General features: G+C 52.9%; 1 protein-coding gene across 3 annotated transcripts in view; it reads right to left on the bottom strand.

The window, feature by feature from the left end:
* Positions 1 to 13,610, bottom strand: part of PAQR5 (progestin and adipoQ receptor family member 5) — a 69,935-nt gene extending 56,325 nt beyond the window's left edge. The window contains exon 1 of one of the 3 annotated variants that reach the window (XM_045823528.1): positions 13,451 to 13,610. The gene's annotated coding sequence lies outside the window, so the exon portion shown is untranslated. Of the gene's footprint in view, positions 1 to 4,040; positions 4,063 to 13,063; positions 13,198 to 13,450 lie in introns of those variants that run through there. The other 2 variants (XM_045823527.1, XM_045823529.1) reach the window with 2 other exon arrangements.
* Between the last annotated feature and the right edge of the window lie 2,080 nt (positions 13,611 to 15,690).

Below are 15,690 nucleotides of genomic sequence, written 5' to 3'. Positions count from 1 at the left end.
GGCAGGCTGGGCGCGGCCCAGCCAGAGGCTCCGCCCACCGGGACCTGCGAGAGCTTGGCTCCTGGAACTAGCTTCCTCAGACTCCTGCTCTCTTCAGGCCCTGAAGGCAATCTTGAGGATGACAAGCAATGACTTGATGACTTGATCGTTTGGAGGAGCCTAAAAGGCACCACCTAAAAGACAAAGCTGATGCTTCCAGGAGAGTAGCCAGGTGTGAAACCCAGGCCCAGAGACATCGGGGCGGCTGGTTCGGGATCCCACGATAGCTGGGCCCGGGGCAAGTCCTGGAGCCTCCAGTCTTGAAAAGCAACATTCCATTCGAAGGGCACCTGTGGGACTTGGAGGAACTGTCCCTGGGAGGACAGCGAATACTGAACTCACCCAGACTAGGAAGGAGGAGGCCGTAGAGCCAGCCACTTTCCCTTCCTCTGCCTCCTCCCCTCAGCCTCTTGGGTAAGCCAGATTTTCATCCTCCACACAATTTCCTTTTTTTAAAATCACTTACATTTAAAAAAAAAAATTGGTCAGGTTCTAGAGAGGATGTGTACCAAAAGCATTCAAGAAATAAACTGTTGAGGTCCCATAGTTCAGAAATGGACTTCCTCCCCTCTCACCTGCTGCTCCCCCAACCCCCTTTCGCGAGGACTCCCTGAGAGAAGCACTACTGAGCCCTGATCTGAAGAAAGACTTGTTCCCGGCCCTGGGGGCAATGGAGGGATCCTTCAGGAGGTGACAACCCCCCAGTGGAAGTTTTCAAAGCCTCACAGTCCCTCAGAGAGAAGCAAGGCCACTGAGTCCATCCCCTCCCATCTAGCTCCAGGGTCCTTGCTCCCTGGGGCTGCCGTGCTGCTAGCCAGCCGAGATCCCCCCCCCCCCACTATGACAGAGCCCACAGGTGCTCCACCGCCTTTCCCTTTTCATCTTAGAGGTGCATATGTTGGCCCAGGGGGACCATCACCACCCTCTGGCCCCACGCTGGATCTCCCTCGGGGACGCCTGGCCAGTGGAATGCCTGAAACAAGGGGCCTCCTCACACGACCGCATTTCCTCTTTTCTTTCCTTCTGGCCCCTTCCCTCCCCTTCACCACCTTCTCCAGTCCCACTGTCTGCTTCAGCTCCTCCCCTTTCAAGAAGTCTTCTCTGCCAACCACAGCCCAGCTGGCCTCCCTTGCTCCTCTGCCCTGGCCCCTGTGGCTGGATTGGTGGATCACTGCCTGGTGTCTTTCCCGCCACAAACCTGCGAGACCCACAGCACCAGGCCCAAGCCAGACATCGTAAGAAATGGGTAAGCACTTGCTGAGTGTGAGATTATTTCCCCCCAAATTCCACTCTCAGGAAGGTAAATAACTCTCCAGGCAACAATAAAAATCACAAGGTAGCATGAGTCATTGCCAATTGTGTACATGCGTTCATGAACTTTTGGTGGACTTATTGACTTACAGTACATAGGCCTGGAATCTAGGCCAATGTTATTAGAACAGGCAAACTCTCCGCTGCCCTCCAAAAAGATTCTGTTCTGATCATTGACCACCCCTACCAACACACTCCCCTGTGCCTTCTAGTCTGTGGTCCTGTATCCCCCACTGAGGCCTTGCCTTGTTTCCAGCCCGCCTCCTCCAGGAAGCCTGCCCCAAGAGCTGCTTATTCAACCACTCACACTGTGAGAGTTCAGGAGTTTTGCTGAGACCAGAGGTTTACTGGGCCTCATACTCTGTGCCTGCCAAGAGTCGCTGATGTCTCAGTGGTACCTGCAAGACTTTGGTTCTTGGAATTGACTGAGTGACATCTGGAGAAGCTAAATGCATTAAAAGAAGAAATTATTTACGTATGTTTCTCAACAGAAGGGAATGCATCACATCATACAGGGCCACAAGGTGGGGGTGGGGGGCACTAGGTTTTAGTTAAGAAGCAGAAGCAGGAGGGAAGGGAAGGCCCAGGCCAGAGCCTTTATTGGGTTTCCATGGGAGAGACAGGGCAGGCAGGTTAAACAGCTCAGGACTGACTCCTTTGAATAATCCCAGGCACCGGGGGTGCAGGAGCTGTCCCTAGTTGTCTGGTACCTGCCTTGGGTTGGTTTAGAGCAGGGGAAGCACTGGCTTGGCGTGTGAGCGTGAGATAAGGAGGTGGTGCAGAGCACAGACTCTGGGTCACAAGGGAGGTGTAAACAGCTCTGGCCGTTAGTTTGGCCCTATGATTAATGGGTGACAGACAGACAGACAGAAGCAAAGCAAACACATAACACCCACCCCCTCACTTCCCTTTAACTAGCTCAGCTTTGAGGGTTCATTAATCCAATCACTCTCTTGCCAATAGAGCAATTCTCCTGCCCCTCAAATTCTCTGATACCTCCTTAACATAACCCTGCCCCTGGGCGAACTCCACTCTCAGCCTTCACTCCCCCAACCTGTGGCCACCAACCCCGGGGCATCGGCACCCTCTTCCCTTGCTCCTGCCTGTTACAACAGCGGGGGTGTTTCCCTGACTTCCATATCTGGAATGCACCTCAAGGCTTCTGCAGGGACCTAGTGAACCTCTCCCACCAGCACTCACAATTCTTTAAAAAAAAAATTAGCAACAGCAAAAAACTCCTTGACAAACTGGGGGAAAACTACTTACGATTTATATTCTAAAGAAAAGAGTAAAGATCACTTCCCTTTCAATAAATAAAGGCCAATAACCTGATAGAAAATGACAGAAAACATATGCATAGATAGCTCATAGAAAAGGAAATAGAAATGGATCGTATGTCTATGAAAACATGTTCAACCTGATTCCCAGGAAGAAAAATGCAAATCAAAACTATATCTAGAAATTATTTTTGTCTTCCAGATTGGCAAACATCAGTAAGTCTGGTAACACTGTATGTCAGAGGGTGTGGGAAAATGAGCATCCTCATACACGGCAGGAAGGACACATTCTTAGCAACTCTATGGACAGCCACTTGCTGGTGTCTTTCAAAATACAAACTCCCAGAGTCCTGGCCCCTTGATTCCACTCCCAGGACCTTATTCCACATGCAGCTATCTGTATTGCAAAATAACTAAAGCACAGGTAATTCAATGGGACGTTGTTTGTGATGTCCAAAAAACAGGAGATGAGTTAAATTATATGAACTCCATGTAGTAGTGGAATGTTATATAGTCGCAAACAAGAATGAAGATGCAATGCAGTGATCTGGAAGCTTCTCAAGACAGCTAATGGGGAAAAGAACGCAGCAGGAAAGACTACATGGAGTGTGCAGCCATTAGAGGGGCAAGACTCCACATATATTTACTGATTCATACATGAAGTAGCTCTGGAAGAGTCTGGAAGAAACTGGTGAAGTTGCCTCTGAAGAGGGGGTAGGATTGGGAGGCCAAGGGAAATGGGGGTAAAGAATTTTCACATTGAAATCCTTATTGTTTTTGAATCCTGAACCATGCACATTTCTTTGCTAAGGAAAAAAAGAAAAGGTGTGTGTGGTGGGGAAGGGAGGGAGACATGCAAGATTAAAATAACAAAACCCTCCCGGACCCACTTCCCTTTCTGGCATCCAGCTTCCCTCTCCCCGCCCTATTCCTCAGCTAACTCCGTCTGCCCTCCCTCACGGCGTTTACTGGTCTGTAAGTCTAGCGGCTGCTTCCCAGTCCTCATCTTACTTGAGGAGCCAGAGCTCCCGAGACATCACAGCGGGCCAGGCCCTCTTCCTTGGACACTCTTCCAGGGCACCACACAACCTGGGTTCCTCTGCTCATTCTCTGGGAGAATGAGACTCCAGTCTCTGCAGGCTCGTCCTCACTCTCCAGAACTCTCCTGGAGCTCACATCTAGGCTTCCCCTCTTCTCTCCTTGGTCCACACTTGCTTCCTGGCTCCTCCACCCCAGGGTTTCATTCACCTTCTATGTACATACGACTCCCAAATCTACATCTCTAGCCAGATCTTGCGTCTTAGCCCAGGGCCCTGCCTGGGTGTCTCCAGAGATCTCCAACCCAACATCATCAAAATGTAACTCACCAGCTTCCAGCCCATTTCATCCTCCACCCCTGGGAGGCCTCCTTACCTGTGTTCGTTTTTTAGTGTCTCTAGTCCGTCCGCTCTTCTCCCTCCACCATTGCTCACCTACTGAGTGCCTCTTCATCCACTCCGCTCTCTCCTCACCAGTCTTCCTCATACTCTTTCCTATCTCGGATCCTTTGCACGCAGAATACTCCACCCCGAACACTCTTCTCCACTCTCCAGATCTGCTTATCTTATTGCTTATCTGTCTTCTAAAACTCAGATTAACAGTACTTCCTCCAGAAACCTTTCCTGACCTCCTAGACCAATGGATCTCAATTGAGGGTGACTTTGCCCCCAGGGGACATTTGACAATGTTTGGAGTCACTGTTTATTTTCACAGCTAGTATGGAGCTGTGTGTGGCTACTAGCATCTGGTGGGTAGAAGCTAGGATGTTGCTAAACATCCAATAATACACTGGACACCTCGCAGCAAAGAATGACCTGGCCCAAAATGTCCACAGTGCAGAGGCGAGAAGCATTGGCCTAGACTAAGTCATGTCCCCATGACACACTTCATAACATGCCCTATTTCTCTTGCATGTCACCTATCATGATCATGATTAAATATTTAGCTTTGCAAAGGTACTGGCCAAATTCCATTTTCTAAGCTTTAGGGGTAAATAAATGAATTATAGTCACTGGCTCATGTTTCTCTCTCTCTCCACCCCCAATGACTAGCCTGAAGCTTAGAACCTTGAACTTGGCAATGGAAGGGTATGGGCTGAGGTGAGATGCTCAAGGCAGGGATTAACCTGTCCTGAGCAGATGCCCCGCCCTGGGTCCCGGCCTCCAGATCCACAGGGTCCTCTGCTGGCCAACAGAAGTCCTTACCCTTGCCTTTGACCAGCTTCTCTCCCTATACTGCAGCACTTAACTCTGTATAGACACCCCCCAAACCCTCATCCCCCCAGGGGGATCCAGGGGCCCTCCAAATCAAGTGGGCCCCAGCTACTGCCTCATCATTTTGTCAAACCAGCTGCTCCTCCTGTTATGCTACCCATGTTCACCCTACCGCCAAACCAGAAACCTGGACACCCTTGGGTGGCACATCCACCCTTCAGACCTGCTACCTCCATCCACCCTAGTGATGTGGCTTCACTGTTACCCAGTTTTTGCCCACTTGGTTCTTGCCTTAAGCCTCTTCCCCTCCCAGTCCACCTGTGACATCACTCCCAGCTATGTCCTCCTAAGGTTGCAAATGGCACGTATAACTTCCTGATTAAAAAAATCCTTCAGTGCTTCTCAGTGACTACAGTGTGGAGGCCAAGTTCCCTAGCCTGGTCCAAGACTCTTCATATTCTACCCCCCCTCGCCCCCCACCGGGGCTTCATCACCAGTCACACCGCTGCTTCAGCCCCAAGCACTGGGCCGCCAGCTTCATGCCGATTTTAGGCCCTCCCCTCTCATCTCCTCTTCCCTCCTCTCATCTTAACGCCCTTCTCCTTTCTCTTCCCTCCCCTTTCCTCTACTTAGATACCTGGAGGTCTCATGTTCATCCTTAAAGTCTAGTTCAAAGACTTCTTCCTCAACAGTATGGCGGTTCCCCCAAAATTGAACAGATAGGATCCAGTGTTCCTACTTCTAGCTTCATGCCCAAAAGAATAAAAGCAGGGATTCCTAGAGGTATTTGCACACAAGTGTTCATAGCAGCACTGCTCACACAGCCAGAAGGTGGAAGCAACCCAAGTGTCCATCGACAGATGTATGAAGGGGTGGGGGGGACTGGATGAAAGATGGTAAAGGGATTAACCAAAGAACAATTACGCACAACTCCTGAACAATGACATGGGGACTGAATGAGGGAGGGGAGAGGGTGGGGCTGGGTGGAGGTGGGGAAAGGGAAAAAAGTGGGAACTGTAATTGCATAAACTATGAAAAAAATATAATAAAATTTAAAAAAAGTGTGGTCTACCCATACCATGGAACGCTATTCAGCCTTAAAAAGGAAGGACATTCTGATACACACTACAACACAGATGAACCTTAAAACATGACATTAAGTGAAAGAAGCCCGACACTAAAGGTCACACGTGGGATGATTCTATTGACAGGAGGTAGCGAGAGCAGTCAGATTCTCGGAGAGGGAAGGAAGAATGCTGGTCGCCAGGACCCGGAGCGGGGGGAGGGCATGCAGGGTCAGTGCTTAGAGTTTCGGGTTTGTAGGGTAGAAAGAGCTCCACAGTTGGGTGGTGGCGATGGTTGTACAGTGATGTGAATGTACTTAACAACACTGAAGTGTATACTTTAAAATGATAAAAATCGTATATTTTATGTTATATCTATTTTACCACAATAAAAATAAAAGGCAGAAGCAAAACCTAAACCCGCTTCTTTGTGTGGAAAACTTCTATATGCTACCGCCACCTCACCAAACCCCGTTCACACATCCCCCCAGTTCGCTGCATCGCGCCCTGGGTGGGGCTGACCCGGCCCTCCTCTGCATACGCTTGCACACGGCCGCAGCACATGGCCGCAGCACACGGCAATTACGGACTCACATCTTGTCCTTCCAGGCGGAAGGTTTCTGCAGGCAGGGACTATGTCTAACTCACTGTTCCTTCCTCAGCATCCAGCCCACAGTCTGGAGCAGTCTACAGTCCTTCAATGGGGACTATAACAATGAATAACCGAAATGAATCCTTTTGGGTTAATACTACTCCAAATCTCACAGCCTGTTGTCCCGAGAACAGTGATTTATTGAATACTTCCAAGACTCATGGACAAATCCCTCCCACGCGTGGAAAAGATACATCTTCATCCCTCCATTAAGCAATAGGGTCAGAAGGGGCTTCCGTGGACAAAGATAATAAACAGCTAACTTGGGAGGAATAAACAAAATACAACCAGGGCCGGGTGGGGGCAGGCGTGCGGAGCCCTTGAGTCTAGCATCACCATGCTCCGTCCTCTCCCTCCCCTTCTGGGACAGTGAGGGGGAGGACGGTGGGGAAGCCCGTCCTTTGAACGCACAGAGCTGACTAGTCACTGGCTGGAAGGCTGCTGACCTTAGTGCGTGGGCCGACCACAGGCCTGCTGCCCCTGCCCCCCACCTTCTTACGTAACCCAAGGTCTGGAAAGCAGAGAGCTCGGTCTTGCGGCCTTCCCTTTCCTCGCATCCCGCCCTCTAAGCTCTGGGAGCCCCTGCGCACAGTCACACACAGTCCGCATTTACAACACAGGGCTGGAAAGAGACAACTGTGTCCTGGGTCCTGAGAGTAATTCTTGGGAGGGAATTCCGACATTGCCTAACCCAGTGGTTACCACCAGAGGCAACTTTGCCCCCAGGGCACATCTGGCATTGTCTGGAGACAGCTTTGGTTATAAAGAAGGAAGGGAGAGGAGGTGCTGCTGACCCTTGGTGAGTAGAGGCGGGGATGCAGCTCAGGGCCCTGCAGCGCTCAGGCCGGCCCCCAAGGCAAAGCCCCACCCAGTCCTGCACGGCAGTGGTCCCTGATCCAAGCCAGGCTGCCTCTTCCACAGATGAGAAAACTGAGGCCTGGGAAGGGTCAGAGCCAAAGTCAACTGTGCGTTAGTGTCAGAATTAGAATCCCAGGCTCCCAATCAGCCACACCAGCCGTCAGCTCCCGAGAGTGCAGTGAGCCCTGGTCCAGTGGCTCGGTGGGTTACAGGTTTGATGCCTGTTGGGACACATGCCTAGGTTGCGGGTTTGGTCCCCCCTTGGGATGTGTACAGGAGGCTACCAATTGATGTTTCTCTCTCATTTTGATATTTCTCTCACTCCTCCCTTCCTCTCTCAAATCAATAAACATATCCTTGGGTGAGGATTTAAAAAAAAAAAGAGTAACCAACTCAGACTGGTGGCAAGCTGGTCAAGTGGCTGGATTTGGGACCACGGAACCTAGAGGCCCATGATGGCTAGCTAGGCTCTGGGCCTCTGGGGCTCCCACACAACCAGAGAAAGAGTGTCTTTGGGGGCTACAGTGTGTCCAGGCAGATGCCTGTCTGAGCCCTGGTGGATATGACTCGGTTGGTAGGAGCATTGTGTTGTAACTGGAGCATTGTGTTGTCCCTGGTTTGGATGTGATGGGAGGCAACCAATCGATGCTTCTCTCTCACAACATCGTTTCTCTTTCCCTTCCTCTCCCCTTTCCTCTCTCTAAAGCAATGAAAAAATGTCCTCAGGTGAGGATTTAAAAAAAAAATGCCTGTTTGAGTTTTAGGCAAAAATTGCCACTCAAGCCTGCACCGAACATGCTAGGGGTGATCCCAGCCTGGTGTCAAAACCAGAAGTAAGCACAACCCTATGAGATAAACCGTGGTCAGAGAACAGGGCACGGTGGGAATTGTGCCTTAGATCACTGCTTGGCGAGCACCATCTTTTTTCCCAGAGGCCAGAAATGACTGTATCTCTTACACCTGTTGGCTCCTCACTGCCATCCCGCATAATTTCCAAATAACATCTCGTGTCACCCTTGTCCTTTTCCCCAGGAGCCAACACCAGGGCACAGGGCCAGGCATCAAAGCTGACAGTGCAACCCCATTATTTGTGAAGGACTGACTCACATCATGTCACAACAGCTGTACTTTTCCATCCACTGCTGCTGAGAGCCACCAGGCTTGTCGTGATGGCGGTGATAAAGAGAAGGTCAGGGGCAGAAATGCATGAGCTACATCTCAGGCCAAGGCCTCCCCCTCTTCAGGGGAAGGGAACTCAGGACAGTGGGGAGTGGGGGAGGGGACCTAAAGTGGCTTCAGAGACAGAAGGAGTCACCATTACGAATTCATTTCTTCAGGCTAAGAATCATTATTGTTCCCTCCACCTACCCTTTTCCTTTCCTCTACAATTTTCCCAACAAGCTGATAAACTCCTACAAACCCTTCAAGTCCCAACTTCTGGAGTCTCTTCCCCAAAACCAAGTCTCAGGTGCATCCCAATTCTTAATTTGGCAAGCCACAGTAACGATGGAAAAGGATGTAGGGGTCAACAGCAGGGCTTGGGAAAAACCGAAGCTCCCATGGATGTAAGGTGTGGGCTTGCCGGGATTTGCTTCCCCTGTGAGGCGTGAGCCCACCACCCTGGCCTCCAGGCTCTCTGTCCCATGGGCGTGGCCTACCTGGCTGACTGAGGCAGCATGGCGTGGAAGCTAAGGCTGCAGGGTCTGGAGCCAGACTGTTTGGGCTAATTCTGGTGCCCCCTGTCCCTACAGCTGTCATCTTGGGCAAAGTTATGCCACCTTTCTGAGGCTCAGTTTCCCCATCTGTGAAATGGAGATGATACAGTTTCAACCTCGTGGAGTAATTGTAAGGATTAACTAATGCATGTAAAGGCCTCAGAACAGGGCCTAACACCCAGCTCACAGATGTGGGATGTTTATTAACCTCATTAATAATGTAGCTCCCCAAGCAATCAGGAAAGAAGACAGGGTCTATACTTCCTGGGAGTGGAGGAGGAGAGGTGCCTCCAGGGACCCCGTCTGTCATCTCTCCTCCTACAATAGCATCCTTGGGGAGTCTCCTTGCCACCAGCCTCTTCCCCTCCAATCAACTCCAAACGGCCCCACAGTTTCACTTTAGAACTCGGATCCTGTTCCTTTGCTGAAACAATGGCGGGGAAAGAATGAGGGGGGAGAGGGGTTGAAGTTGCTTGGTGTGTGTGGATGTGTCTCCTGTATTTCTATCCCATAGAAAGCTCCAGCTCCTACCCAGACATAAGTCTTGGACTTCCACCTCCACACCCCGCACTTGGGCTTCTCCATCCTGCTTGCCTCTATACACAGTGTCTCAGAAACCCAAGCTCTTGCAGGACCCAAGGAAACCACCTTATCAGATTCCTAAGTGGGGCCTCAGCCCCAAGCCTTCCCAGGGCCTGGGGGAAAATAATGTCCTCACTTCTCCTGGCCCACATGTCTGGTTGCATCTTCTCAGACAGGTTTGCTCTCTCTGGGCCAGGTGATCTGAAGCTCCACCCTCCTCCCCAGGACAGCGGGGACTTGGCTTTGGTCTCCCTGGGTTCCCCAGTGCCCTGGGGAACTTTAAAAGGAGGCCTGGAGAGGGTGCAGTTTTTCACCCTAACGGAGGAACTGCCCACTCTTGGAGGGCAGCATTGGGAGGGTTCTTTTCAGAAGGAGGGTCTGACCCAGAGCACTCTTCCCAGGCTCTCTCAAACCACCCTGTGGAGGTGGCTGTCCGTTCAGCCTAGGAGTAGCACCTTTGGGTGAGGCAGCTGCCTTGAGGTACCCCTAGCAACCTCATGCAGGGGACAGAGGCCCAGCTTTGAATTAGTTGGAGTCCAGTCAAGAAAAGCTCCAGTGTTGCTTCCAGCAGATCACTCCTCCTCTTTGGGCCACAGTCTCCCATCTGTACCATGAGGATGGGTGACCTTGATGGGTGGCCTTGATGGATGGGTGGTCTATTCATTACGTGGAACCAGGCACCCAGTGCACACACCAGGCACTGCTCGGGTCCCTGGAGCTAGAGCAGTGAATAAAACAGACAGAAGCCCTGCCCTCGTAGGGCTGATGTTCTCACAGGGATGACAGACAATAAACAAGGTTTTTTAAAAAGTCAAATGTGCAGACGTTACATGGCAATATGTACTATGGAAAATAAGGGGGGGGGGGGGTGTAGGATATAACCTTTAAGGCTGATTCCGGCTGAGCAATTCTGAGTCTAAAGCTCTAGGTAAGACCTGGGAACCAGCAGTGGGAGGCTCAGCAGGGACAGCTGCTGGGTGGGGAGCATGTTGGTGCGGCTCACAATGGCCTCCTCTACTCCTCTAGGGAACAGAACTGACCAACACTGGTGCCCTGATGTGTCCTTGGGCCAAAACAGCTACTGGGCTCCGCTGAGGAGTCCAGGGGATTATGGGTTCCTCGCAGGGCCTCAGTTTTCAGAGCACAGCCGCAGAAAACCTTCCAGGGCCCTCCTCCATAGCCAGCTCATCGGACCCTGACTTTGGGTAAACAGGAAGACAATGACCATTGTAATCTCGAGGGGCTCTCACACCCCTCCTGTCCCTCTATGTGTGGGAGCCTGTCATGGGGAGGGGGAAGAAGGATTAAAAACTCTCCCTTGTTCTACCAATTTTAGCAATTTCTCATCCTGTAGAGACTGTTTTTGATCCATAAATACTTCCTGTGAACCTACTGTGTGCTCAAGATGAGGCCAGCTCCCTGAGGGAGTCTAAGATGCAGGGTCACTTCCCAGAGGAATGCACAGCCCACCTGGGCAGGTCAGGCTGACACGGATATACATGAGGGGGTGACTATGGTTTGCTCTGATGCTTACAGAGCCCTTCGGGCCGCTCACTGTCCCATAAAACCATGTGGGTTCTGTTGTCCCCATTTTACAGGTGAGGAAATGAAGGCCCAGAAAAGCAAGTTCTTTTCCCTCAGTCCATGGTTGCCCCAGGGAATGGTAACAAGAGGGAGGAGGCAACAAAGATCACCAAGTAAGATTTTCTGGAGGGATGGGTAAGGCGTGGCTGTAGGTGGGACAAGGGTCCTCCGCCTCCAAGCCAGGGCAGGCCAGGCTGGGCATGCAGCCCGCCCCCCTTTCCTCCCCCCTGGCCTGACAAGTCGTGGGTGAGAGAAAGCAAAAGCCCGTCTGTCTGGAAAACTACATCGGCCTGTGGATATGCTCACCGGCTAGAAAAGTGCCACATTGCCTCCAGTAGGTAAGAAGGTCAAAGGCCTTTGGTGGTGGTGGCCCCTTTCTGGTCCAGCTTTTCAGAGTGCCCTTTCTTCCGCTCACCAAGGGCAGAGAGCCACCAGCTGGGAAAGAACTGCTGCTGTTTCAGGTTAATTCATTCGGTTCTTGTTGAGCACCTTTGTTCCAGGTACTCTGGCTCCACCGGAAACAAAATGGGGCCCGGCCCTCCTGCAGCTCTTAGCAAGGAGCAGGCTCTCTCCTGGAGGAGCGCTTCCTGACCAGATTTTATTTCTTCTTGGAGGTCCCCTTTCCTGGCCTACCCCTTCCAGGGGAGGAACCTCACAGGAGAGGGAGAAGAAACAAACCCCCACTGAACTGGGAGTCCAGCAAAAATGCCCAGGAGCCACCATCTGGCTGTAGAGACTGTGGTTTGTGGCCCACCTGCACCACTTTTCATGAGCAAGCTGCTGAACTTCTGTGAGCCTCCTTTTTTCCTCTTCTGCCAGTAGAATAAGACCTGCTTAGGACGCTGGTTTCTTGCGGGGGTAAAATGAATGAGAGATGTGTTTTGTGCTAGTTCCTCTCTGACCCACAGACCTCCCCCACCTGTTCTCTCTGGTTCTGGGTGGAAAGGGGCACTTTTCACCACCAGCTCTACCATGAGTCTCCTTCCACGCTGCGCTGGAGGAAGCCCATTCTGCTCATGCCAGCAAGGATTACTGAGCGCTGGGTCTCCACCGCTGCTCTGCTGCAGGCCACCCTTAGTCCTGCGCTCCTGTCCCTGGGTACTGGGGGAGCCAAGGATGCCGATCTAGGGCTGTGGCCTGCCACAAGACAGGACAGAAGCCAGGACACCCCTAGGCTGGGCACCCACTTCAACAGCACCCAGACGGACCCCCCTGAGCTACGGCAGCCACCTCACCCTCACCCCTGCTCGCTCAGCCCCGGTGTCCTAGCGCGTATTTGGCCCCAGGAGGCGGGAAGCGCAAATGTAAACATCCCTTAAGACATCACCAACTCTGCAGTCCCCATCCTAAAATTTTTTCCAGGGATCGGTAGTACGGGGAGGGCAGCAAAGGCTCAGAAGAGTGAGCGATGGGAAAGTGAGAAGGCAGAACTCAACCGATTTCAGCGGAGACCCTGTGCACTCCGCGGCAGCCGCCCCACCGAGCTCCACGCAGCTCCACGCAACAGGAGACGGGTGGAGGGCGTGCGAGGAACCAGGCTACATTTCCCTGCCGCCCCACGCACAGCACAGCCGTCAGGCGGGAACTTTCCAAGACCTGCCCTCGGAGCCGCCGCGGGCTCCAGGGAGCCTGCGGGAGGCCACGGAGTTGGGTGCCCGTGGATGGGGAACAGGGAGGACGCGCACCGGGACATGCGGCGGCACTGGCGAGGAGTCCCGCCCTCGGTTACCTGCGTTCCGAGGGTCATGGGCGTCCAGCTGAGAGGGCGCGTGGACCCGGGAGCTCCTCTGGGCGTAGCGGCCCCTAGACACGCGGGCGCTGCACCTGGCCCGGCCGGTCCGAGCGCTACCCCTCCGGTCCCGCCCGCCCGCCCGCGATCTCCTGCCGCGCGCCGGGCGGGGGCGGGGCGGGGCGGGGCGGGGAGGCCGTGGGAGGAGCCGCTGGCGGGGGGCACCCTCCCGTCTCCAGGGTCCCACTTAAGAACCCGCCGACACTGGACTCTGTGACCTCCAAAGTTTCGCCCTACCACTCGCCAGGCTGAGGCGAGACGAAAGCCCGGCGCCCAGGGGGTGCTATCCCCCCTCACCTCGTACCCCTCTGCGCGCTTCATGCTTACCCGCACTTCCTGGAGCCCAGGGTCCGGAGCCTGAGGTCTCAAGGAGCGCCAGGCCCCTGAGCATGACCTTCAGAAGAATGCACAGGGTGGAGCACAGGGAAGAAAAAACAAAACAAAACCGGGTACCCGCAGCCACACCCCACATGTGCCCTCCTCGACTGGGAGAGGCTGCTGGCTGCTCTGGCCCGGTTGTCAGTTACACCTGGCTCCCTCTGGAGTGGCCCAGAAGTCGGCCGAGGTGGTGAGGGCGGTGTTGCTTGGCCACCCCTCTCCCTATCTCCCAGGTTTCCATTTCCCAGGTCTGGAAAGTGCTGGGCCTGGGCCCCTGCCACTCATTGGACACAGAGATAAGAGTAGGAGGGACACAGAGGACAAAGAGACACTTGGTCCCTGGGACGTAGACTCTGTGGCTGCTCCCAGGTGCGGAAGGAACAGGTTACAGCTACTTCCTGTCTCCCCTGCCCCCTGCCCCTTTCTGGAAAATCCACCCCTTGGACCAAGCTCCCCACTGAAGTGGAGGGTCACACCCCTTGGGCCTCGGGCTCTCTGAGCTCTGCTTCGCCTTGTGTGCTAAGTGCGCAGACAGTGGAAGGAGCACTGCGCCTGGAGTCCCCAGGCCTCCATTTCGCTCTGTGACCTTGGACAAGCCTCTGTCCCTTTTTGGGCTTCAGTTTCCCCATTTGCAGTGAGCAGGTTTCAAATGATTGTCTTTAAGGCCCTTTTAATGGATCCTGAATTGTGCTACTGGGCATCTTGCTTCATGAGTTTTTCTGTGGCTGCACATCTTGTAAAGGTGTGTCTTTGTGTGTCTGTGTATGTGTGAGCCTCAGACCAGATTAGCTTGTCCTCTCAGACTTAAATTCTGTTTTTGAATGAAGCATGTTTTAAACATACCTTTAGTTTTTATTTTATTTCTTTGTTTTCATCCTCACCCAAGGGAATGTTTATTGATTTTAGAGAGCAAAGAAGGGAGAGAGACAGAGAAACATCAGTTGACCTGCAACCCAGATATACACCCTGACCTGGGATCGAACTCACAACTTTCTGGTGTACGGGATGACACTCCAACCAACTGAGCCACCTGGCCAGTGCTGAGAGTTGAGTTCATGAAGGGAAAGTGACTGAAGGCATAAAAACAGGTAGGTCGTCCTGTGAAAAGCAGAGCTTGACAAGAATGGCTGGCACTGGGGAAGTAAATCTTGGTTCCAGCTTATGCTGCATTCAGAGTGGCCTCAGACAAGCCCTCATTAATAATCCTCCCTTTGCCTTCCCAAAGGTGTGGGGCTAACTGAGATATTAGATATGGAGCCCTTTGAATGGGCAAGGCAAGAGGTTGTGGGTTTTCTGATGTCGTCTTTTGATGCCTGTGACAGCGTTGGACTTGGGAGGCAGAAGAGGACCCAAGATGTCCAGAGCCTGGTGCTGGCCTTGTTCCCACCTGTAGAAGCTGCAGTGTGGACAGCGCAGGCCTATACCTCACCCCCACTTCTACCACCAGCAACGTGAACAGACGCACAGTGTCTCCCCAGACTCTGGCCCCTTGCAGGCCCCTGTGTGCACCTTGGGAAGCTGACGAGGGAAGATCAAGAAGCTCCCGACCTAAAGGGAGGTCAGTGGGTTACCAGTGAGCCTATCATCATGTCCAGGCTGAGCACCTGGTCAGTAGGTGCCAGACACCCAGCTCTGCTCTTAAGGAGATTAAAATCTAGCTGAATGATTAAACAGGAATGCTTTGGAGAGAGATGTGGAGCAAGGAGAGGCTGTTGCAGGGGTGAGCACACAGGGAGGGCAGGGCAGGAGAATGGGGAGGGAGGGAGCCTGGCAGGAGGGGGTGGTTTGGGGCCTTCCGGGTGGCCTGGGGAAACATGAAGCACAGGCAGGACTGGGATGTGTACCAGTGACCGGGAGAAGCATCCCAGTTGGGAGAAGGAGCTGAGCCAAGGTGCAGAGGCGGGAGTGAGCAGAAGGGAGGGAGGGTACTTACAGGATTTTTGAGGCCGTAGCAGTTGGGGAGATATGGCACAGGATATCCCTGGAGAATCACAGTCCCCAAATTACCCAACGAGGCAGCAGATGACAGGAAGTTGCTAAGGTGACATGGAAAAAGCACCAAGAGTCGGGCAACCTGTATTCAAATGGCTCTGAGCAGTTGTTTCTCTTCTCCGACCCTTGGCTTCTTTTTCTGTGGAGTCGGGATCATAAAGCCTTTTCTGCTAGGGTTACGGTGAGGACCGCAGGAT

This window comes from Phyllostomus hastatus, unplaced genomic scaffold (assembly GCF_019186645.2).
Source record: "Phyllostomus hastatus isolate PE091 unplaced genomic scaffold, TTU_PhHast_1.1 phas_scaffold_501, whole genome shotgun sequence".
In the NCBI taxonomy this organism is placed as follows: domain Eukaryota; kingdom Metazoa; phylum Chordata; class Mammalia; order Chiroptera; family Phyllostomidae; genus Phyllostomus; species Phyllostomus hastatus.
The sequence above is the reverse complement of the archived record's forward strand: the minus strand, read 5'-3'. Positions and strand labels throughout refer to the sequence as shown.